Source organism: Leptinotarsa decemlineata, unplaced genomic scaffold (assembly GCF_025532065.1).
Source record: "Leptinotarsa decemlineata unplaced genomic scaffold, Ldec_3_MD MMD2_tig00000010_RagTag_RagTag, whole genome shotgun sequence".
Taxonomy (NCBI): Eukaryota; Metazoa; Arthropoda; class Insecta; order Coleoptera; family Chrysomelidae; genus Leptinotarsa; species Leptinotarsa decemlineata.
The window spans coordinates 2570899-2597552 of NW_027412538.1; the positions used below are offsets into that span (position 1 = coordinate 2570899).

Here is a 26654-nt window from a genome sequence, read left to right on the forward strand (position 1 = left end):
AATGAAATAATGAGATTGAGTAGAATACTGCACCATATAATCATAAAATATTTTCTCTCCAAAAATAAACCAAACAACCTTTTGCATCCCTTCAATAGAAGAATGAAAATTGTCTCGACATCAACAGCATATAATGATAAAATATTTTTTCTCCAAATAACCAAACATCTTCTCGCTTCCATTCAATAAAATAATGAAATTGTCTAGACTTCAGAGACATATAATCATAAATTTTTGTTTGAATATCGATATTTTCTACCCACAAAGTTACAGAACTTAGATACTAAACATCCTTTTTTTTCCAAAAATGGCGAATACGCGCAATTGTCAGTTTTTGGAATAAAATATAATAATTGAATATTTTTTCTAAATCATATACTCGCGCTAAACTAATTGTGACTCAATCACTTATGAACATGAAATCTTAATTCTAATTTATAGTGACACCACAAACGATTTGAACGATTCTTTTCGTCAAATATGAATTTTCCAAAATGTTAAAAGCAAAAATTAGATTTGTAAAATTCAATTACTCGATTGCTCTTCCAATAATGCAATAAGGAGATCTAGGTTTTCATCGATGGTATTGTTGGAATCTTTCATTACTTCCAAAAGAATTCTCAGATTCTGTTGGGAGCTTGTTTGATAAAATTCAATATCGGAATGACCCCAAGGTAATGTTTTGGTAGTATTCGGAATTATGAATCTTTTATCATCGTTATGCGACAGAGCGACTTTATTACACATCAAAGTATAAATATCATGTAAATCACTTCAGAATACATTCATCTTTCGCAATATTGTTCCACCTGTTTCAACAATCCTAATGTAATCGTCAATTGAAATCCGATTTTTAATCACGGATTTTTTGACACCCTTAGCCCTTTTAATTTCATTTGACACACTTTGGATGTGATATGCTTTTGCTCCAGTCCCATGAAAACTAATAATAGTATCGTTTGGAAGTTCGTCTTTCATATTTCCAATTACCGACTTCCTAACTGGCACATGGAACTTATTTTCCAACGGATAGTTGGAAGTGTCAAATTTATCAACATTCTCAATGATAAATTCATAAAAATTATCTGTCATTATTTTCAAAATCAAAGAGTCTGTGTCGGTGTAGAGAAGAGAAGAACGTGATCCGAAATGTTTTTTAATAACATCATAGAAAAAGTCGTAAATGACAGTTTTCGACATATCCAATATACTAAACCCCAGATACAATGGTTTGTTGTAACAAACCTTAACTTTATCCATATGTATGACTACAAAGTCTTCTGCAATTATGGATAATGTTTTGAAATTAGGGCGAGCTATCAAAGCGTTAGCACCCATTCCTCCCCGTATAGATTCCCAATGTGTAACAATTCGAATGTCTCTCCTGTTGTAAACATTTTCCAAAGTTTTCCCATAAATAGAGTTCACATTTAATTTGAAGTAATTCTTCTCAAACTTATTGGTGGCTTCATTTCTCAGTTTAGTATTTAAATCGATATATTTTTTCAACCATTGTGACTGATCGAATCTGAGAACTCTATGGGTTCTAATCAGCTTTAAACCATTACGAAGCGCCTGTTTCAAATTTCTATAATGAACGATATATTTATTTTTATCATTCAAATTAGGTATAAGTTTGGCTATTTTAGACTTTGACCCAGGCGGTATGATACTTTCAACCAAAAATGGTAAGTCTGAATGTAAATCGTGCATTTCAACGGGGTAGTGAATATCAACTTCAAGAATGTATCCTTGAGAATTTTCATCTGGAATACTGACGATATCTAGTTTACTTATTTCATCGGAGGTCAACCATGTGAACCCTCCAAAAGGTAGTGATTGAGACATGCTATGACCATACAGATTTGTTGCATCCAAATACATGATAAATGATGAAGCTTCATTAGGATTATAATTTGGAAGGAATTGATTATTTGCAATGTGCTGTCTCTCCGAACATTGACTAACACCGCCACGAATACCTTTTTGAAAAAAATGCACCATGTCTATATCAGTTAATAATTCCAACTTGATGCCTGTATATTTCAACATAGCGTCCCAAGAAAGTCCTGGAGATGTGAAATAATGTGCAGGATCCAATTTATATGTACTCAAACTCATGTTTCTGAAATTTTCGAAAATATCACACAGTAATAGAACATCTGATTTTAAGTAAATATCAGAATATTCACCCAAATCACGACAATTGAATGTTTTCCATACCTGCTTCACTCTATCATATTCATTATCAGAAATATGTCTTTCATTCAGTTTGTCAAAAAAGTCCGCCTTTGATGGTATAGATGAATAATTCAATTTATCTAAAGAATCGATGAAACTGTATGGAAAAACACCTTTCTGTCTCATAAGTTTAAATTTATCATTTTCTGGAAAATGTTTTCTCATTTCCACAAAATGTTTCTCATCTAAATTATCGCCCAACTCTTGAAGAGATGCACTCATAAATTTGAAACTATCAATGAACCTTAATTTCAAAAATACTTTTTTCAATTGCCCATTTCGATTTAATTTGTTTTCCATAAATAAATGTTTCGTGAAAGAAATATATTTCTCTTTAGTTTGAGCGAGGACGTCAACTTTACTTTTATTGGTGCATAGATCTTTTATGAACAAGTGACAGTCATACCCACTGAGATTATGGAAAATGATCGGAATGAAATTGGGCAATTTGAAATTGAGATTACATATGGAATGTGTTGCCCCAATATTTTTTTTTCCTGTCAGGTGACAATGATCACGGATTTTAATGTCATTCTCTTCGAATGTCTTTCCACATATAGCACATGTAGTGGCATTATTGAAATCATTTTCTTCCTCAACAGTCAAAGGGTTCATTGGAACGATATTTTTCAAATATTTGTGATATATATTGGTGACGTCAGCCTCCAACTTTGAAATGAAAACTTTAAATGCATCAGCCCCTCTATACAATACGAATTTTGAAATTGAATCATCAAAAGAGCACTTTATGAAATATGAGAAAGCGTATGGTTCATGAAGATAGGTTCGATTTGTGAAAGACTTAGCAGGATTTGGCTCATTTGTGTGCAGTGGTTTAAGGATTGATTCAAAATCTCCATACACCGTGAATGGAACCCTCAACTGTTTCTCAATATTTTCAAATTTCAAAATATTCTCAGGTACGCATTCACCGAATTTATCAACTCTGAATTTAGGGGTTGGTGTTGTTGTCGATATGTGATTACAATCATTCAATTGATGTCGCAATAAACCCCGCTCATTACTAAAGTATAATAAACAACCATCACAGAAATATTTTCTATGTTCATGTGCTGATATTTGAGATGATACTAATCTCGATAAATCTTTAATCCAACAATAATGACTGTTACCAGAATCATCCATTATATTAAGCAGATTCACATGACTATTAAGTCTACGTTTCGAATAATGTAACGGGCCTACAACATCATATGAATCTTTACCGTTTTTGAAACATTTTTCTAAACCATAAACATTGATAGAGCAATCATTCATAATCTCAAATTTAGGAATATCTTTCAACTTTACTGGAAAATCCATACCTGCTACATTCAACACGGTAGAGAAGTGAGGATAAGATGAAATTTCACACACTCTCACACTGGCAGGATACAAAGCTGAAGTTACAGCCCATGCAAAACAGTATTGATCTTGATTAATAACATTCACAACACTTTTCTTCAACTCAATGAATTTGGGTAACTTGATATAAGAAGAGCCTCCAAGGGGACTATACTTGTTGACATTTACTTCCATAAACAGAATTTCCTCGATAGTCCAACCTGAAAATTTATTTTCTCTTCACATCTAATAACCAATTTTGTGAATACATCACTTACCTGAATCTCGATGTTGAAATTCCATTGCTTGAGCAGTTAAAGCATCAATAAAAATGTTATAAATCACATTCAAATCCATCGATTGATCGACAACTTGATTGGGACTATTGAATGATTTTACTTCTAAATTCTCCTTAGTTTGAAGATAGTAACGTCCAAACACCTCCATATTGACTTTCACACTTTTATGGATAACTAACACTTCTTCGAGTAGTTTAAAAACTTTTTGCTTCAATTCATTGAAAAATGTTGGGTAATCAATGTGACGGTTTTGACTATCCACTCTATAGCTCACAATTCTACACTTGAATGCTGTGCGTATGATTTTAACACCGTCCCCATATTGAATACATGCATTTGTTCTATGTTGCAAAGTCCTCCGATGAATATTCATCTGATCACTTGCAATATTCAAATTGCAACACAAACAGGTTTGCATTTCTGGAGATAATGGAGCGTTTAACCTAGGCCTCTTCGACATTGATGGTCCTTCATTATTTGCAAGAATACATGATTCTCGCTGATGACGACGCAAGTTATCACTCCGAGTGAAACTATTTCCACATTCACTACACGTATACATCTTTTATATAATACCACACGATTATGATGAGAATACGGACAAAAAAGAAACATTCACAACACACATGTTATATGTGCATAACCCCCCACTCCAATGCAAGGTAAATCTACGTCATTTTATTAAATATCACTCAAACTCAAGGTAATACATCAGTAATATCGTTCAAAATTCTTCCCAAGGTCATATGACGTGTTCGAAGCTCGAAATCGCTTAGGAAATTTCCAAGGTCATGTGACCATGCAAGGCCAAATCATAGCTGTACAGTAAAAAGCGGTTCACGGTCATGACATCACACAAATCTTAATGCCAGTCATGGGCGGGGAGTAAAAAAGGGGTTTCACCTCATTACACATCTCAATGCCAGTCATGGGCGGAGAGTAAAAAAGGGGTTTCACCTCATCATGTTACACACAACTCAAGGTCAACTCATAGGCAGAGAATAAAAAAACGAATCAAGGTCACAGTCAGTGGTGTGTATCTGGGGGGGCATACCCTTGGGAGGAGGTCCAGACCCGTCTTTCCCTCTCTACTCTCGCATACCGTAACAGCCGAGCAAAACCCTATTTTCAACGTCAAATTTAAATTATAAATAATGGATATAGAGTTTCGGGAGTCGTGATTTTTTTTTCGGAAATTTCCTCTTCATTAACGAGCTTTTTTCAAAATTGCTTAAATACCATTTTTTTTTAATCTTATTTTGTTAATTACAATTGCAATTTTTTATCTGCACCAAAATCCTTCAAAAACGTTTTTCTAGAGGTGACTCCGAATCGAATGAGCTATCGCTCATATTTTCAGGACCTTTATCTTTATTTTTCATGTTTTTAAACTTGTTGATTAGACTATCAGGTGGATGGCTCTTTTCTGGATGAAGAAAAAAGAAAACCTACTGTTCTACTTCCGTATTGAAAACAAATTCAATATACTTCACCAGTATATTAATCACCTTGGAACGGCAATTCTTCTTTAATTCATTTTCATATCACTCGGTCCACTTTTCACACATCTCTACATCGAGTCAATTTCAATAGTTCCTGTAAAATCATATTTCAGATCACGCAAAATTCACTTAGTGGCTTTGGTACTACCTTCTGAAATAATCACCTAATATTGACTTGCATCCATGAACTGTGACAAACAGATACCACACAATCAATCTGTTTACTAATCTTTCACATGTCATATTATTCAATTGATATCCACTCATTGGTTGATACAATTTCATTAATTATTTTCCAGCTGAATATCGGAGGAAGCCAATCAAAAGAACAACCGGCCATTTGCGCGCAATTCCTTTGTTTTCAGCTTATTCAGAAAACCCGATGAGCCCCTGCAGGTTATCGGATTTGCTGCTGTTTTGTTGATAAAAACTTCTCAGGGACTTTTATTCGTCCATTAGTACACGCTTTTTCGCAGTCGTTTCCCGTCGAACGAAAACTTTCAATAGATTTCCCTTTAGTAGAGTTTCTCCCATTATTCGTTACTTCATTGTGGTGATAATGGAAGGAATTCGATGGAACACGAGTTGAATATTTTGAAATACACGTGACAGATTTGACATAATGTAAAGAAGATGGAGTAACGAAAATTATTTATATTAGTCTGATGGGAAAGCAATTTCAACCATTCACAAAGTAGCAATAAAGAAAAAAATAAATAAATAGCTTTTGGTAGCTGTATTAATTCATTTTTCATCGGCAATATATGAATGCTAGCAATAAACTCATTTTTATTGTGATTTTGCAGTTTTTTAACACGATTTTATTAACTTCACCTGTAATGGTGAAGGCCAGGATGGGCCAATTCAGACTGGAAAACTCACCGAACTACAAAAGATCAGACCGAACAGAAATTTCGGAACAAGTGGAGGAGCATATATTGAATATGTGCACGGACCACAGGACACCGAAGTACACCTTTAACACGAATTTCACGGCCAAAATCATAAGCCGTGAAGAGTGGAAGACCATTAGTCATCCCGAAAACATGTTTGGAAAATACACCTGGTATACAGATGGATCGAAGACCAAACATGGAACGGGAGCTGGAATATACCGAGCGGATAGAAATCTAAACTACAGCTATCCGCTAGGACTATACACATCCGTATTTCAGGCGGAAGTATATGCTATCTTGCAGTGTGCAAGGCTTATTAAATTGAGACCTGAAAGAAATGAGCGGATCAATATTTTTACAGACAGCAAGAGCGCACTAGGGGCTCTGACAAACCCGAAGGTGACATCAAAACTGGTCTGGAAATTCCATGAAGAACTGAATGACCTTGCAAACAGGAACAAATTAACTTTGTACTGGGTGCCAGGGCATTCAGGAATCACAGCTCTGGGGGTATCAAAATCACTGGTACGAAACCAGATTAGGATATGGACCAATAAGAAGCACACAGAGTACTGGACAAAAGTACCTGGCAACAAAAATAGTAGGACCTTCATTGGGGAACCGTCCGAGAAAAGAACCGAAGAACTACTTCAATATAGTAGGGATCGGCTCAGACTAATTACAGAGTTAGTAACCGGTCATTGTTCGCTCAGAGAACACCTGAATAAAATGGGGCTGTACAATGGAAACCTCAGCTGCAGATTATGCAACGAAGGGATAGACACAGCTCTACACATCTTATGCGAATGTGAGGCACTGAATCACAGGAGGCAGGCAATATATGGACGTATGAAATTACGTCCAGAAAACTATATGACGAAACCTGTACAAACTAGTACAGGGAACGAGACTGATGGAATGGGTGCCATGAGAAAATGTATTTCTTCATTTGAAAAAAGAATTTTTTTCATTAACACACGCGCCTTTTGCCTTATTTGTAACCCTCCTTTGCGCGCCTGCCGCTTTGGGCTTGGTAGCTGATTTTCAGGCTTTGTGCCATATTTTTTGTATACCATGCGCCCGTCGCTTTTTTCACAATAATACTAGTATTTTTCGTTAGTTATTGTTTCAAGCTTATACAAAAAAAAATATTTTCAACTTTTTAGTTCGATGTTCTTCAAAAGCGTATTTTTTAGTTTTTTAAACTGTATTTATTTTAACTTGTTTCTATCTCTTAATATGTGCCTACAAGAAACTTTTTCTCTGTATATACTGCTTGGGAAGTTTTCTCCGTTTTTATGAGTTTACTTCAAACTGTAAAATATCCATCAATTCAAAAGATGTAAGCACACACTTCTGCCGACGTTACACAAGTTGATTGATTCCGTCAGCATGAAAATTGGGATTGGATGAAGTCAACTAAGGCCGTTTTTGTCAGGTCCCGATTGGCGAAGGTGAGACCAAAGGGAGAGTTGTCGAAGTGCTTGAAAAGATGGTAGTCAGTCGGTGAGAGGTCTAGAAAGTATGATGGTTAGGGCAGAACTTCGTCGCTCAATTCGTTTAATTTTTGAACGATGATTTGTGAAACGTGCTTTCGAAATGAAATACACTTCATGATTCAGTTTTTGAAAAAGTGAAAGAACTTTAAAAGTCGTTCAGTAATTTTTGGGTTCACCCGTTACAAACCAACACACAAACATACACAAAATCAAATTTTTTCTCATAATATCAGTTTAGATTTCAATAATGGTGAATTTTGCTTTTTCTCAAATAATTCTCGTGTTATCATAATCATCCAAACCTATATATTATTATGTGTATGAAATTGGCTATACATTTTTTTCAGTTTCGGAATTATCTTTGTTTTTCAGAAATGTGTCAGAAAATTATATTTCTCCTAATTCTAATTACACTCTACAGTGTCTATACACATAATAGTATATGTTGCTTGTTCATATTCATATAAAAAATATTCAGTTCAACAGAAAGAAACAAGTATTTGAAAAACATTTCCCAGAGCTACAGTAATTGCGAGAATGTGAATTTTTTGCGAATCAACTCATCTACTCTGATCTCTTTGGCCATCCATTTGGCAGATGTTTAATTCAGAGCAACGTGCAGAGCATTCATAACGTATAAAGACTTTCAACCAGGAATAATAAGATTTGCTCTTCTATGAAAACTTGATTCTTAATCCTATTATGAATATTCCATTTGGCATTACTGCGAAACCGAATGAATAATAGAACCGATTCCAATCCACGAACAAAAGACCGATGAATTTATCGTCTTCCATATTTCAATGTAAATGGGATGATTTTTATATTATTATTGAAAATTTGAATCGTTTCCTTATGCTCATTATTTTGGTGTAATAGGATTTCCTATTTCAAAACTGTTTCTTGAAAATAGTGACAGAGAAAAATTCATAAACTGCATAAAGGAAAATTCGAAGATTCTGAATAAAATAGTTGTATGTGTATAAATACAGTATGATCATTGAAGAATCGTGTCCTGTTTGACAGTCAACGTCCTCTTTCACCAGCGACTTTGTAGAAAAATTTTTGATAACAACGGTATGGAAGATCTCACATTGACTCCAGAACACTAATAACTTCCCAGACAGTTCTTTAAAGCCAACACAAAAAAAACAGAAGATATGAAAACCAAATTCAACAAAGCGGTCAATAAAGTTGAGGCATTAAAGAAGAAGTAGGAGCCCTAAAAGAGTTGCATATACCTAGCACGCACAATGAGGAAAAAACGTGGCGCTCAAATGAGGTCTGTAAAATGTAAATCTTGGAGACAGATATATAGGGTCTTTCTTCGATCGTATGTGGTTTGTGGCTCATTCGCATACACCTGTGACCTTAGAAAACCACACAAAAAAAAGTCTAATAGGGTCAAATCGGACGATATCGGTGGCCAGTTCACATCACATCACGTCCACGTGAGATGACCATGCCCTCAAATCGCTCGTACAGAATATCCAATGTGGCAAAATGTGGCTGTTTGGCACCAAGTGTTGTTGGTGTCCAGTTTATCCAATTCAGGCCAGGAGAAGTTGGTAATCATCGACCTATAGACCTATAGTGCTCGTCATTGACAGTGACGCCTTGGCCAACGGCGTTCTGAAAAGTACTTGTGATGCACTGTTTGAAACCTTTGGTGTTTCATTTCGTTATTCCAAACCGTTATTTTAACACGTCGATACAATTTTGTTTGTTCACGAAACCATTCATCCAGAAATAGGCCTCATCGCTGAAGATGAGTTTTCAATTTAAATCGGGGTTAGTTACCAGATGCTCCAGAGCCTGGGTTAGTTGAATTTTATACGAGTGCAGGCCCAAGTCACGACGCAAAATTCGCCAAGTTGTGGTCTGCGAAAAGCCGAGTTCTTATGACTGACGCAAAATTAACTCTTCCGAGTTCTCCTGTACACTCTCACAAACAGCGGCGATGTTTTCAGCAGATCTTGCGTTGACGTACAGTTGTTGGACGATTGTTTACTGAACCAGTGGACTCGAAATTATCCACCACATTGCGAATAGTCCCCTCGGCAGGACGATTATGGCGACCGTGAAATGGGCGAAATGCGCGCTACATTGCCCGAACAGAATACCCATTTTGATAAAACAATTTTATTATTTGCACTTCTTGTTTAATGCTATATCCGTCTATGATGATTTTGCAAAACAGACTGAATAAATGACAACGAATTTGACAGATCTGTGGAGTAGGGGGAATGAGTGTAGGCCCACAGCACTTAAGACACATGTGAACCATTGTACATCCTCACAAGGAGTTGTCCTTCTAGGTCATCGTCCATTTTGTCCTTTCCAGGAAGGTCCTTTATATCGGCAGGTGTAGGCTAAGACTCACCAAAGACACACTGTCTATTGACGATAACTCCGGACATTCGCATAGGACATGCCTGACAGTTTCATCTTCCTGGTCACATATCCTGCATAGAGGTGTATCCACTAGCCCCTTATTGTGAAGGTATTTCCTTAGTCCTGGTCATCGCCAGATATTTCTTCGGCGCCAGCTTCCCAGGGTCGCCCAGGGTGATCCTGGCAAGATTGCATCCTTTGATTTCATCCCATCTCTTCAGGGATTGAGCATGGGTGTGACGTTCAGCTACTTCCACAATTGTCGAAGTCACCAGGCCGTAGTTGCTACTGGATTCTAAAATTCTCAGTCCAGCCGCTTTCTTGGCTAAAGAGTTGGCAATGCGATTACCTTCAATCCTATCGTGTCCTTCAATCCACCACAGGATAATGTTATTATCTACTGAGACTTCAGCAGAATCTTAGTAGCACTCTAGTACCAGCCCTGAGGTAACACGTTGCCTGTTCAAGACTAATAGGGCCTCTCTGCTATCAGTGCAGATTGTTATGTTTTTGCCAGAAATCTTTTTTCCATTCCCCACTTAATCCTTAGGCTGGAGTACACTCCATACCCCGACCTTTTTTTGGTTTTTGAGCCGTCTGCATATATGCGTATTGAAGCATCTGACTCTGTGTTCTGTTTTATTTGTATTTTGTAGGGTTTTTAAACACAAACCTGGGTACAATTGCATCACTGGTTGCCTGCAGCAGAGGTTGCGCAGTAAGCGCTTCTCGCCATAGGCTCAGCCTCAATTGATCCATTCCTACTTCGAGGTTTACACCAGCCGTGCGCAATCGTAACATGACCATTAACGCAACCTCCTTAACGTACAGGTCCAGAGGGGTCAGGCCATAATTTGACAGATGTAGCTTCAACCGTTATCAAGCCACTGTTGGAAGATCCTATGCAAGAAATTTCTCCATCATGAGAAAAACAGAGAAATCGCCTATAGTCATTGAATTATTTTCAAATTTGAAGAAGCAGACCCTGCTTAAGAATACTAATAATTCGAAAAAAAATATAGAAACGGGAATTTCCATAGCAAACAACTTCTTGTCTCGGGGGGAAAGAGTAGACCAACGCTTATTGACAAAAAAACTTGCTCAAACATGATCATAGTTTGATGAGACTCAATTTACTCGAAGGCCTTAGAAACGTCGAGAAACAGAAGAAAAGCGACGGTAATAACGAAGAGCCGAAGGAAAGTGGTACCAAACATCAAACCAAAGAAAGTAACAAATCGTAAACATTTCAATCTACTAGTGGTGGAAAGTAATGCCAGCAAAACAAAAAACTGGCAAACTTATCATTACAGTCCAAAAACCTCTAGGAGTACTACGGAAGTACTACGCAAATGAATTAACGAATTGTTGTCGAGAGATATCATTGATCTGCAGTTGGGTCCTCAAAATAATACATATCGTATCAATTTCATATTCCATTTTCATAGTCTGATATCTGGTAATTTAAATATTTCTGTAAGCGGAACATTGAGTTAAGATTGAAATTTATGATTATGATGTAAAATTCACTTACTGTGAAACATGAAAAGTCCACAGTTTATGAGTTGTGGAAAAAACCATTCGTGAAAAATGAGGAAATTGAAATGGTCAAATGATAATAATACGTCATCCATCAATCGTGAAATTGAAAAAATTGCCAAGTTCAAGATATCATCCAAACAAAACCTCTTGCTGTTTTCTTTTCGCGCTTATAGAGGAGAAGGATGTCTTATAAAGGTATATTGTTTTATCACGTATTTTATTCATATGTGTATTCGTATGTGTATTCTCTCGTCGACTCAATTGTACTTTAAAGCTCTCGATGTTACAATACAATACAATGGAAAGTAGAGGCAAATTGAATGATGTCATCGAGTTTCCTCTAGAAGGATTGGATATGGACAATTTTGCAGCAGAAAATGTGGCTACTTGTTATAATCTATATGCACTTTTAAATCACAGTGGGACTACTAACAGAGGACATTATACAGCATACTGCAGACACCCGTATACTGGCGCGTAGCACAAATACAACGATTCACACGTGTCACCAATTTCACCAAAATCGCTTGTGAGTGGAGAAGCATACGTCCTCTTTTATGAAAAGGGTGGAACAAAATCGCACCTTTAATTATTATTTATTTTTTGTTAATTTCTTACATAGTGAAATAACTAGTTTTATAATTCAATTTTCATTGTAATAGTAATTTAATTAAAAAAAAATACAATACCTAATTTTTCCTGAGACTTTATTACAAGCATGGAAATCGTCATATACACAGTAAAGATTGGAGTTGAAAAATATTAAGTGATAAAATATGGAACATACATAAAAAAATCAAATCAATAGTAGATGTACATACATAGTATAAACAGTAGAATATTAACAAGCAAACAATCGTGATGTCAAGCAGCCAGATCAGTTTGAAAATATTCATCAAGTGAATAAAAGACATTTTTGTAGAGAATATTTTCAACGCTATTTTTGAAATTAATGGGATTTGAAATTTTCCTAATGAATGTTGGAAGTTTATTGAATATTTTTATAGACATAACATGAGGTCCGTTTGATACAGATGTTAATTTGTGTACAGGAACTATCAGATTATAATTTTGCCTGAGAGTATAACCAGCAGCTATGTTCTTGTTCCGAAAACCATTGACTAATAACAACTTAATTTTGAACCACGTGGTAATAAATATTCTTTACGACGTGTCGATGATGCATTACAAGCCAGAGGAATAATAACATTCATATGTACGTTTGGTACGTATCAGTTACGCTGGTATGTCTGTCGGGTTTATTGTAAAATTTCTGTTCCGGATCAAATACATATTTGTATCTCACCCTGGCCGGATAGGTCTTCATTTTCCGACCATATTCAAGAACTAGAAGCATATTCAAGAACTAGTGTTTATCCTTAATCATTTTCAAATATTCAAACGACACAAATATAATTTCGAATGTCCCTCAATTCTCCTCTTATGTCATATTATCTGCCCCGAAACACTGAATGCTCAATCCAAAAAATATATCTCCTGTTATAACACAGAGCCACTGTTTGTTCAAAGGTAAGCAATACTCTGTTCTAAAAGAAAACTTTATATCCCGAAGACTTTGAACTATCTTATAACCTGGAAAAGCTACATCTTCTAGATGCAGAAAACAGTGGTCCCGAACAACCTCTTGATGAAAGAGACCGTTAGTGGACCGAAGTCTCTTTGAATTGCCTGAAAACATGTGACTGGTCATTTTCGCTCTCGACATTTTTCGAAGCAAAAATAATTGGTTGTAACATCATACTCAAAAACATATGGTACATACATAATTAACACCCTGTATATCAACAACCTAACTCCACATCAGATCTACATTATTCTTCAGAGTATATGTATACCTTTGGAGATTTTCATTCCAAATCAGCAATGAAGTTTCATAACAATTTTCCATTACTTCCATCTGACACTCACTTTTGGTGCCCCGTATCTATACGGGAATATGCCGAATGAAGAATGAGAAAACAGCAAAATCTAATCAGGCTTTCGCTAAACACATATTCCATCCTCAGTGATCAAAAACTATATATTGTTAGCGACTTCGCTTCCTCCTGTTATTTTCTGAACAATGGCTGTCATCCGCCTCTCGCATCATCAATCATTTGTAGCGATGATCCAGAAGCGGGATTACCATATTTCAATTATTTTGGTATACGAGTGTTATATAGCGTGATGTAAGAGACTGATTGCTTTATTGTTAGGTAGAAAGGGTGTGGAACAATGGTGATAAGGCGTATATTCGAATAATTACTTGCATTTCCGTTGTCGTGCATTACTAATACGTTGAAGGATAATACTAGTAGAAGCCTTGAAAGTTTTGCTGCAAATATCAGACAGAATCCTACATAAGACTGATATATTCATTCAAATCGAATTGTACCAACATGATCCCGACTAGATTTACAATTGCTAGTGATTGAAATGATGAAGTTCCTGAAACAAAAAACTCTCTCATTGTAACAGAACACAATGGAAATTTAAAATCGAAAGCATTTTCCTACTTCTGAACTATACTTGATGTCTGAGATTTGAATGAACATATGTTAAGTCCGGTCATGAAGTAAATTGGGTTGTATTATATAGGGTCTTACATTAAGGGTTTTCAAACTTGAAAGCTACATCTGTCAAATTAGTTATCATTATTAACTTAAAGCAGCTTCATCGGACCAGAACCTCTCATTGATGGTATCGCTTTAGGATTTGCCAACAAAGATTGAACACCTGGCCAGACTTCTGCCAGAATATTCCAGAATTGGTTCACTTCAGGGCATTTATTCGCCCTTCGAAGCTTGATACCAAACAGTTGTTGGACTACAGGAGGGATGAACTACAATGTCTAACAGGCATTCTTACAGGTCACGTGTCATTTGAATCATCATATGCAGAGGCTCGGACTGTCGAAATACAGTGTGTGTCGCCTCTGTTTCTAAAATGATGAAACAGCAGAGCACATACTTTGTGCCTGCCCCGCTGGGGACCGAATCAGGTTCTCAGAGTTCGGCAGAGTCGTACTCTTACCATCTGACCTGAAAGACCACTCACCATACAAACTAATCGGCTTCGTTAAGAAGCTGGGTTCGTTTGGTTGAGTGTGAATAGGTGTGAGCCACAATAAACCCTTGTAGTTTGCGATGGAGAGTCGCATAGACCCACTCACCTAACCTATCATTTATTCAGTCTGTTTTGCCAAATCACCATGTACGGATATGGCATTTAATAACACGTACAAATGATAAAATTGTTTAATCAAAATGGATGTTATGTTCGGGCAACGTACCGCGCGCTTCGCCCATTCAACGGTCGCCATAATCGTCATATCTAGAGGACTGGTCGCAATGTGGTGGATGAATTTGAGTCCACTGGTTCAGTAAACCACCGACCAACACCAGAACGTCGACGAAACGCAAGAACTGTCAAAAACATCGCCGCTGTCTGTGAGAGTGTGCAGGAGAATCCGGAGCAGTCGATTTCGCGTCGTTCACAAGAACTCGGCTTTTCGCAGACTACAACTTGGCAAATTTGTGTACAGCCGTACAGAATTCAACTGACCCAAGAACTGAAAGTAAACGACCATAGACAACGACGTGTGTTCGCTGAATGGGCTTTGGAGCAGTTGGCAACTGACCTTAATTTTCATTGAGAAATCATCTTCAGCGATGAGGCCCATTTCTGGATGAATAAGTATGTGAACAAACGGAATTGTCGAATTTGGAACGATACCAATCCAAATCAGATCCAAGAGCGTCCAATGCATCCCGGAAAAGTAACTGTTTGGCCATCACTGTCAACCACGAGTATTATAGGTCGATGATTACATACTATAGTTTCAATAGGATGGCGCTAAGTGCCAATAGTTCATGCCATATTGGATATTCTGTACACCATTAAATTTTTCTTGTGGGTTCGCAGGTGTATGCGAATAAGCCACAAACCACATTGATCCTCAAAGCCAACATAATCCATGCCATCGGTCATATTTAGCCTGATTTATGCGCCAGAGTCATGAAAAATTGGACGTTTCGGAATTTGAAGATGGATAGCGCTTAGTGAAAGACCCTATATATGGAAATTTCTGTCGAATTTCAAATATAGTATAACATATTCAACATCAAATCATTATTGACTGAGAATTGCTTGAAGAAGTTTTTTTTTTTCACAGAGTCATTTCAAACGATAGTAATCAACAGAAAAAATCCCATTTGGGAAGACTCAAAAGCGGAGAAAATTATACAGTGAGCAAAAATTCATATAAAAATATAAGACGATATCAAAGGTAGAATTTCAGGAAAGATATTTTTCTCGTATTACTAACTGCCTCCTTCCCCAAAATCGAGAGCAATAACCTTTGCAGAGGCGCCAGTCGGAAGTGAAAAAGTACTCCGCTAGAGTCAGTGGCGGCCCCCGCGTTTTTTTTAAGTCAGTAACTTGCTAACTATTCCAATGAAAAAACTGTTTGTCCGTAACTTCAGAATCAACAGTTAAAGTTGAGTAAATTCTAGTAGGTAATATCTTCATTCATAAATTCGAAGGTTCTCTTATTATTTTATTATATTATATTGTAGTCATATAATATAACTGAAAATATTTCCGGTTCTGACATTGAATATAAAATCCTACCTCAAAGAAAATAACCTATCAATCCTAGGAAGATGGTGGAAGAATAGAAGTTGTTGCAACCTATTATCGAAATAATGAATGAGCTAAAGCTGCTGCAAGAATGTATAATACGAGTCATCCAGACCACAACGTGAGCCATCAATACGTTAAACAGTTAATTGATAAGTTTCGAACTTCAAGTTCTGTTCACAACAGAAGACATGAAGTGTCCCGTCCTGTCAGAAATGACGGAGTTGAAGTTGGAGTTTTAGGACATGTACAAATGGATAATCGACAATCTATTAGACAAGTAGCTAGAGCGTCTGGTGAATCAGCTACTAGTGTTTTTCGGATTTTGAAAGCCTACAAATTCCATTCTTTCAAAATAGGGCTAGTTCAGGAATCAAACGGAGATGATCCTGATCATCGACTTCAGTTTTGTGAGGTGTTCAGCGAGAAATTGACCAATAACCCAAACCTACTATACAATAAATACATGTTTTTCAGGCGGAAGTTCTTTCATGTTGAATAGTGAAGTGAATAGACATAATTGATGTTACTGGAACGTTGTGAATCCTCATTTGGTGATGGAGACACATTCACAAACTCTACAAAAATGGAGTCTGGGCCGGTATTCTTGGTAATCCTATTGTTGGACCATTCTTCATTGGAGGTAATCTCAATGGAGTCACATACTTGAATCTATTACAAGACTATGTAGATCCTATTATAACAAAAATTTTAAAAAATGATGACAATTTAGTAGATAATGAAATAACATTTCATCAGGATAGTGCACCCCCACATTTTGATGTTCGGGTGAGACAGTTTTTGGACGAATGTTTTCCAATGCGTTGCATCGACAGAAGGGGTCCAGTGGAGTGACCATCTGATCTCACACCGATGGACTTCTTTCTGTAGGGACACCTAAAGTCTAAAGTGTACTCTATGAAGCCTACATATCTAGAAAACCTGCGACAGGGAATTGTTCGGAAATGTCGATTGCTGACATCTTGAGTAATGTACGGAACGCTTTCGAGAGTAGCGAGAGTATTATTGTATGGAACTATTGATTTGATTTGTTGATTTTGTTTCCACTGATATTATTTGTTGTTGATTCCCTTGTTAAAATAAACGACAGCCAATTTTCTGTTTTTTCTTGAATAAAACATTCGACATTTAATTTCTGAATAACGAATGAACCAATTTCGAAAACCATAACAGAGGTAATAGAGGGACAAAAGACCTTTTAAAAGATGTATCACTCGACCCCCCCATGCCATTGAAAAAAATAGGGGGTAGTTGCTGACCGCAGGGGGGAGAAATTTCGGGTATGATTTTCATATCAGAATTAGTCCTTCTAGAAATAAAAATTTCGATTACATATCCGTTTCTGACTTACAGGGGAGGTCAAGTTTTCATTGTAACGCCCTGTATAGGTATTTTGCCCAGTGAAAGGTGAATGTGTACTGACTGAGCAGGTGGCTATGATTGTAATTATCAGATATTACTATTCAGTGGAATTTCTGCTGATTTTTTTCAATCCGATCACAGAAGTTGAATAACAATAATTGATTGTATTGACAAAATGTAGTATAAGTTGAGTAGATATAAATAATACAGACAATTAATAAATGATATCTCCTACATTTTCATCAAAAGGCTGAATTCAGTTTCTGATCTTCTCATTTGAGTAACACAATCAGAACTCTTCCATTCAACCATGTCGTTCAAACCCTTTTTTCGATCCTCAACTTGATCTCAACCTCTGAAATGTTTCATTTTCTGACGAGTAACATATTTTTCAGTTCCAAAAACCCCATTCAAATACCCTTGCTACGGCTCAGGCCACCACCATTCATCGACGTCAGGCAGGAGACCTTTTCTTGTTGACTCACGGCTGTGATGTTGAAAGTTTACGTGAAATACTCGAAATCACGGCGGAAACGCCGATGTGAAAATGATCTCTATGCACGACAACTTTTCCAGACTGACGAATTGAATAAGCCATGTTGTACCATTGTTAGATTGAATATGTTCAACGGAGAAAATCTTATATTCGTGAAATATGTTAAAACTGAATTGAAGGGGTTATATTTTTAGGAGTGATTAAATTTTTGGGAAAGAAAGTTTTTGGCTTTCTACTACTCCATCATGATACAAAAAAAGGATGAAGGAATCTTCCAAAGAAAGGAAGGAAGTAATCAATTTGAAAACAAGTAACTCTATACATGGATGTGTAGATCATGCAAAAGAGTAACTTTCAGACACAAACTGAAAGAAAGTCCTCCTGAAACAGCTACTTTCATATAAACATTGAATTACACGAAAGAAAAAAATTCTTTCGAAGCAAATACTTCTATGTTAAAACTATAAATTTATTGTTGCAATTTTGTTTTTTATTGCAAGTCCGTTTGAGAAATCGTTTTCTCTAGAGTTAGTTTTTATTCGGATGTTCATACTAGCAGAAAATTAAATATTAAATTCTAGTAATTGACACTCCACAAAGCAATTTTGACATATAACTAACGTGACAATTTACATAACAATTTTTTTTTCCAGAGCAGGACATCTGCGGAATTATATAATGAAAAAATGTTAAGTATTTTACAAGCTTTTTATTATAGAAGATAGAATAACACAAAATAATCAAAGCACTGAATACAAAAAAAAGTTTAGTAGGCACGACTTACCCATTTGTGGCGTGACTTCTAAGTCGTACTTTTGTATTCGTCGGCTAAAAAAAGAATGTTTCAAAATATCGGGTCTGGTTTTTGAACAAGTGTGGAACACAGTACATGATTTATTGATTTTTATTTTCGTAATCAAAATAGCTTTCATTACTGCAACACTTAATTGTATTTTATCACTTGTCCATATTTTGTGCATTTGAGAAAAAATGTGTGTTACTTCCAGGCAGACACATAACATACCCAATAATTGTAGAAAGGTTTTTTCAATAAAGATTCTTGGTAAGAAATCGCTAGAATCATTATACTCAACGGTTTTCAGTAGAAACGTTCTCGGCATTCCAGCCAGAGATATTTTCATCTGTCGCAAAGTTGGAAATAAGTGAAAACTCGTAAAAATACTTTCATATCTTGGCTGCTGCTAATGAACCCTTGCGTAATAAGTAAATCTATCACTTTTCTACCTCTTTCCACAATTCTAGTTCTGTTGAATTGACACCACTGCTACAAGTATTCTTTACGTTTCTAATGACACTAAGCAGCAGCAGTTTTTACATTCTGCTGGACAACAGCAGTTTCTCTTTTTGCTTGTGCGTGCAAAAAATATAACCATAATTCTGGGCTGAGCTTTTCGAAAAATATCTTCAAGATATTAGGGCATTTGCCAATACTCAGACAATAGTTTTCCAAAAACTGGGGGAAATGTTTATAACCCTATCAAGTGCGGGCATCAACGCAAGCCACCTTTACGTATATGAAAAGGGTGTGGTGGCTTATTTCGTTATCAACTCGTAAGATTAGCCCAGCAGTTTGCGATACTCTGTCTCGGTAGAAACACAAATCTCTTTCGAAGCACCTACTCCAACGCTATAAATATAGAAAAAATAGTAAGCTGTTGCGCTTGATATTTCTAAGGCCTTTGAACGTGTGTTTGCTAACCAACCTTCGATGCTATGGCTTGTCGAATCATTTTTGTGTATGGCTCTTCAGCTTCCTAAAAGGACGTTACCTGCGAGTGGCCTTCAATGGATATTTCTCGAATACTTTAACCATCAACGCTGGTGTTCCCCAGGGATCCATATTGTCTCCAACCTTCTTTTTATTGTATATCAACGACTTATTGACAAAACCAACAATCCAATATATTGCTTTGTTGATGACAGCACACTTGTCTCGTCATTCCATTTGGATTCCAGGACATCAGCTACGGAGTTACCTACTCATAGGCAGCAGGAGGTTGCATATCTCAAATGAGGATCTAGAAGTGATTCCGAATTGGGGTGAAAGTAACCAGGTCTAATTCAATGCCACAAAAACCCAGGCATCGGTTTTCTCCAAGAACATGAATGTTATCATGTCGCTGGAATTGCAAAAGCTTGGAACGCTGTTCCAAACCAGAAAACTGTACACCCCTCAGCAACTTTTGATGCTTTATAAAGCTCAGATTAGACCTTCTTTGGAGTATTGTTCTCATGTATAAAGCGCTGCCCCCAAAATACCCTGAAGTTGCTGGATTCCACCCAGGAAAGAGCCATCCGCCTGATTGCAGACGCGAACATCACGTGCAACCTTGATAGTCTGAAACATCGAAAGGAGGTTTTGGAGATTTGTCTCTCTCCTACAGATACTTTCACAGGAAGTACCAAGTGACTTAGCACATTTGATTTCACCAAGAGCGGTACATATCAGAAATACGCGACGGACTGTGGCTGCTCATCGTTTTGAGGTTCAACTCGAACCCTACATCTCGAACTTCACTATTCAAGAACTCTTTCATCTGAAGAACTGCAGTTATGTGGAAAAATCTTCCTGAAAACGGTTTTCCAAATGGATTTGATCTTCACCGATTCAAATCCAATGTGAATCGCTACTTTCACACAGGCACCGCTCTGAGAGCATCTAAGGAGTTTTCTGTAGTGCTTGTGTTTTGTCCTTAAGAAAAAAATTGAAGCTTTCAATAGAAGGAAATATTAGGTTAGGTCTGGACCACAAAAATTACATTATATCAAGGTTTTGTTGCTGATTTGTGTTTCAGATTTTTAGTACGATTTACAGATAATATGAATATTTTGAAAACTAATTGCTTCAACAAGGAACATTAATGGTTTTGATGCATTCCTGTTTCGCCTCATTTCTGTTAAGTACAGTTGAGAGCTTGGCGAAGTTGTTGATACGGAGTGTGATTTCATAGAAAACCTGTTTGAAATCTGTTTTTCCGTTAACCAGCTGTCGCACCTCTACGAACGACAACCCTCAGAAGTCGAAACTTGTGCGAGCTAAGGATTAACGAGGTCTTAACTTTCAACGTGTGATTCCGACCGACCGAGAAATTAGTACAAATAACAATTTCAATGACGCATCTTGCTGTTTGGTTGAGGAGTTTCACTACAACCACTATTGTGGTTTCGTGATGGATCCTTTCTCTTGCACGGCGATTATTCATCTGATCCGTGTCAGAAATGGCAATTCATAAGGAGATACCTCCTCAATTCCTAGTCCTAACGATGCTCTAGTTCTGAAAGGTCGTCATTCTCAGGAGCTTAACATCTATTCAACGGAAAAGCCCATCATAACCTATTTTAATCTTGGCTTCATATTACCTTTCGTCCGATTTGAATACTATCATTGGGGGTTATTATTTATCTCTGTGAAGAAAATTTACATCCTCTGTTTAATTAAAATAGGCTTCTGTTCCCAACTACCACTCTTGAGAAAAAGTTTCGGCTGTTTAGACTCTTTATACACTCTCCTCAATGGAAATTGTTTTCTCAAAATAATTTAGATCGACGACTGTTGGATATCTCTTTACGAAAACTGCATTGTGCAATTTTCTTTATTAAAAAGGCGCGACAAACCAGAACTTGACTGGACAAAAATGTATAAAAGTATCATTATTATTGTACGAACACATTGTGATTCATTAAAGTAACACTTTATTATCGGATTTCCATCAGATATCTTAAGGTCTCATCAATTATTTTTCTGACTAAGCGTAGTTCTGCTTTCACCACTGGTGGCTACTTTTGAGCTGAAATCCACCTTCACTTGCGATTTCCTTCATCTTTCTTAAATTGAATTTCGACACTGGGTACAGAGAAATTGATTATTTCTTTTCTCCTCCCGCCTGGAATTTTCAAATTCCGAAGTCCTTGAGATCTTGTAACAGCACAAAATTCATCATCGAGGATAACTTGATGATCATAATGGTGGCTCTCAGATTTTGTTTCTATGCCAGATGAAATTTTAGTACTAACTGTTGCTTTCTACCTTCAGGATACAAATCCTTTGCGATATTAAACAATCTGATCAATGTGATTAATACAGATTTATACACAATGAAATCATTTTTGTGTGTTTTGATAGAAGTATTTTCTTGCACATACTTTCAACTGGATCTGTAGAAAAAATCCCTTTCAAAATCACAGTTCAAACCACCCAAACTCGTTATTGATCAGAGCAGATATACACACACCTGTATCGACCATACACCGTACATAATAAGAGATGTTTTAGCAATATCACCTAAAAAAGCCCATCAGAGGGCGAACGAAATTTCAGCATCCAGAATAATTATCTTTGCTCTAATCCATTTATTACAGTATTATTGAAAAAAAAAGTGATATCATGTGCTTAAATTCTGATTTCAGTAAACACTTTTGGAATAGAGAAGAATACTTTACCAATCATTAAACAAAAAGTATTCTTAATTAAATTAAGAGTAAGTCGTCACGTGACGAAGCTGTTTACACTCCCATAAGGAGTTATCACTCACTTCAATAATAATTTTGAATAACGTTTTCTGTACTTTTTCTCAAATATGTAAAAGGAAATCGAATTTTACATCTGAAATCGATCAGAATGCCAACTAAGTGATTTGTGAATTCAAATTCTATATATATATATATATATATATATATATATATATATATATATATATATATATATATATATATATATATATATATATATATATATATGTATATATATATATATATATATATATATATATATATATATATATAGAATTATATATATATATATATAACAGAATAATTAGTGACTGGATTAACTATAAATCGATTCAATTCGTGAGGTTGCAGTCAATAGCTGGGCTGTTACAAAGAAAACTCTTTGTTATATGTCAAGCTTTCGGTATATTTCACACCTTCGTCAGGACAACTACAATAATAAGATTATATATCTTGTAAAAAATATATAAATATGGAGAACTTACTAACGTGAGAATAAAATATAAAATGGTTCAAAAACAGATAGAAAAACATTAATAAATGACAGTTAATAAAAATTTTGGCTGACAATGTCAAGTGGGAAAATTCTGAATGATACCGAAAGCTTGACATATAACAAAGAGTTTTCTTTGTAACAGCCCAGCTATTGACTGCAACCTCACGAATTGAATCGATTTATATATATATATATATATATATATATATATATATATATATAGAATTATATATATATATATATATATACATATATATTTCTGTGTTATATGTTGAACATATTCAATCAAATATGAATTTACAGTATTTGAGTGTGCAAGAATATTATATTGAATCTTTTTCATATATCTTCTCACTTTCCTCAAAAATACTTCGAATCGAAGGGTCTACTATTTATAACGATGTTTGGATTTCCACGCTGCGTTGCCTTGAATCTACAGTGACGACTGGGTTTCGAATCATTTATTTACATTAGTAATCAAATTTATTTCAGTAAACGGTCGCTTATGTCTTAAATCCATGGAGAGAGAACATCATTATTTATTCAGTTACGTTTGTGTTTGAGTCAATTAGTTTATGTTCCCCTGTGGACTTGAAAATTTCCAGGATGAAGAATTTCAGTCTTTTTCTCAGTTCATTGACGTGCCTGTTGGGGATTATAGTTAGCTTGTATCGATTTGCTTTCTAGTGAGAGGCTGAGTATTTTGCAAGAGTCGATTCTGAAAGAAGATTCAAACAGAAAGTATTCACAACAGTTTGAAGAGACAATATCATGTTGTGATTTTCTGTACTATAAAATAATGTTCTCAACAATTAGTCTTTAGATAGTCGACATATAACATTGGTCTGGTTCACTTTTATGGCAAACCACAGAGTTCAAATTCCTAGGGGCATTTCGGGTACCATTATTCAAAAAGTTATGTTTCACTAATTTGGACGTAACGTACTCAAAAAACACCTTTAAATGTGAGATTTCCACTTGAAAGTTGTTTACAAAACCGCGACACGTGTTTCGCTATACAATAGCATTTTCTTGAGTCACAATAGTGTTTGAGCAAATTATATGTCGTGCTTTAATAGTAATTAGAATCAATATGAATTGATGAATGTACGTGGTAGGAGGTAATCATGAAAAATTTTATTTTTTTTCATTTGTTACTAACATTACTGCAGTTTCGTCCTATAAGGACATTTCCGAACGAATACAATGAACTGTTCATTGTATTTAATAATAAAATTAATAATATAAAAATACCTTTATTATTCACCATTTATACAAATTACAAATGTTGTTAATATGGAAAATAAACGGCAATACGGTTCAGAAAACAGTTGTACACTGTTTCGGTTCTTCCACAGGCTCCAAAAAAGTTGTGATAAAACATTTAAATGAATGATTTCCAAAAGATTTTATTTCAAACGGGGAGAAAAAACATAAAAATAGTAGAGGATAGTGAAAAGGAAAAATTAGGTCAAAAGAAAAGTACCGAAATAGAAACCCTTTCAGATTTACTTAATGCTCGGCAAATGCTATATAAATTTATGGGTAAATGCTCTTCTGAGTGAATTCAAAAGTGTTTATAGATATTATTGATGCATGATGCGACATTATAGCAGAAAAAAGGCAGTATATTTCTTTGGACTGTTTTGGGCTTGTAAGAATTGTTGTCGACGAATGTTCAGATTGTGTAAATAACTTTTGAATTTCAGTTTTTTGTGAAAATAGAGAGGAGTACCCGACGTGAATATATTGTAGAACATGAAGTCACATGATGTCGTCATCGGTTGTACAGAGTGGGTCAAATTGAAAATTTTCAAAAGGAAACTCCCGCTTTCAAAACAGATAGATGAAAACTGATGGCTGAGTCTGCGGGTCAAATTTTATGACAAACTAAATGATGAAAACTACATATCGACATCTATCATCGTTACTGAGTTGTCCTAGAGTCTTGTCTCTAGGAAATTCAATGATGTGAAAATATTGTTTCAAATGAGATATCAATAGTTATTGATGTCAAACTATTTTTTTCGATGAGACACCCTGTATACTCCTGCATATTTCAATAGAGCTTCAAATTATCTTTCTAAAAATGTAGCACACGTGCTGTTTTGCAAGAGCCATCTTTGAGATACAGAGCTTTCAGGTTTTTTCATGTAGACTTTAAAACGCACAGATGAAACAGAAAGAAAATGTTCAATAGTAGCTATCAAATGTTGAGAAAGCTTTTCACAGCTATAACTAAAATGCATAGTTTCGATACAACTGATAACAATTCATACTATATTTACTAATAATAAATGAAACTTCAACAATAATAATAATAATAATGATGAAAAACAAACAATGAAACATATTTCCTCGGAGAATGTGTTCGAAATGTCTACCGGGTTTCTCCTATACACGCGACACATTTTCTGAACGTTTTCGCCGAATTAATTAGTTCAATAGTAGTAAGAACAGCAAAACTTTGCTGCTTTACTGCTTCCAATTCGTATCTAGAATTGGTTGGTAATTTAAAAATGAGATCTTTCAACCTTTACCAGAGGTAAAAGTCCATAGACGTTAGATCCGGTGACCTCGCCGGCCAACGGTTGGGTCCTTGGTTGGCTATCCAATTATCACCAAAATTTTCAGCCAAAAAATTGGTGACAATTACAGTCTTGTAAGGCGAAGCCCCGTCTTGTTGAAAATACATTTTTCTGAGCTTCATTAGTGGCCATTCATCAACAAGGGGTTCAATATTTTGCTTTGAAATTTCTAAACACCTCTGAGATATGAAAGTGCCATTATGAATGAACAGGCAGATGAATCTACCCCTAAAAACACCTGCCCACTCACTAAATCCAAATCTTCCTTGACTTCTCTGCTCCACAATAGAATGATAATTTTGTTATGACCAAGAATAAGAATTATAGGGGTTGAAAATGCCGGCACTGCTCACATAAGCTTCATCTACCCAAATACAATTTAACGAAAAATCAAGCAATTGGATACAACTTCAAATGATCACCGGCAAAAAGCCATGCGGCGTTCAAAATATCCTGGTCTGAGTTGATGAACTCTTCTGGTCCTGTATGGCTTGAATTCGTGTTTTTTCAAAATCCTCCCAACGTTAGTTCTTGGTAGGCCTGTTGATCCAAATTTTGCATTGACATTTTGGAATTACTTTCAACAGCTCCCTCAACGACAAGTTTTTCCAACTCCTTATCCCTATTTGATTCATATAAATTTGGCCTTTTCTTTTAAATTGACCACCATCAATTAGGTTGTGTCGCAGTCTTGCAATACTGTTTCTGAAAGATTGTTTTCTCTCTGGATACCTCTGGTGATACAAATTGCTTGCTGCTTCTGCATTTTCCCCAGTTTGTATAAAACAGACTATCACATCCCA

At 35.8% G+C, this 26654-nt stretch overlaps 1 protein-coding gene across 2 annotated transcripts in view; it reads right to left on the reverse strand.

Annotated features, from left to right (window-relative positions):
* LOC111511679 (uncharacterized) overlaps positions 1–26654 on the reverse strand; it is a 295428-nt gene that overhangs the window by 114142 nt on the left and 154632 nt on the right. The window lies entirely within an intron of this gene.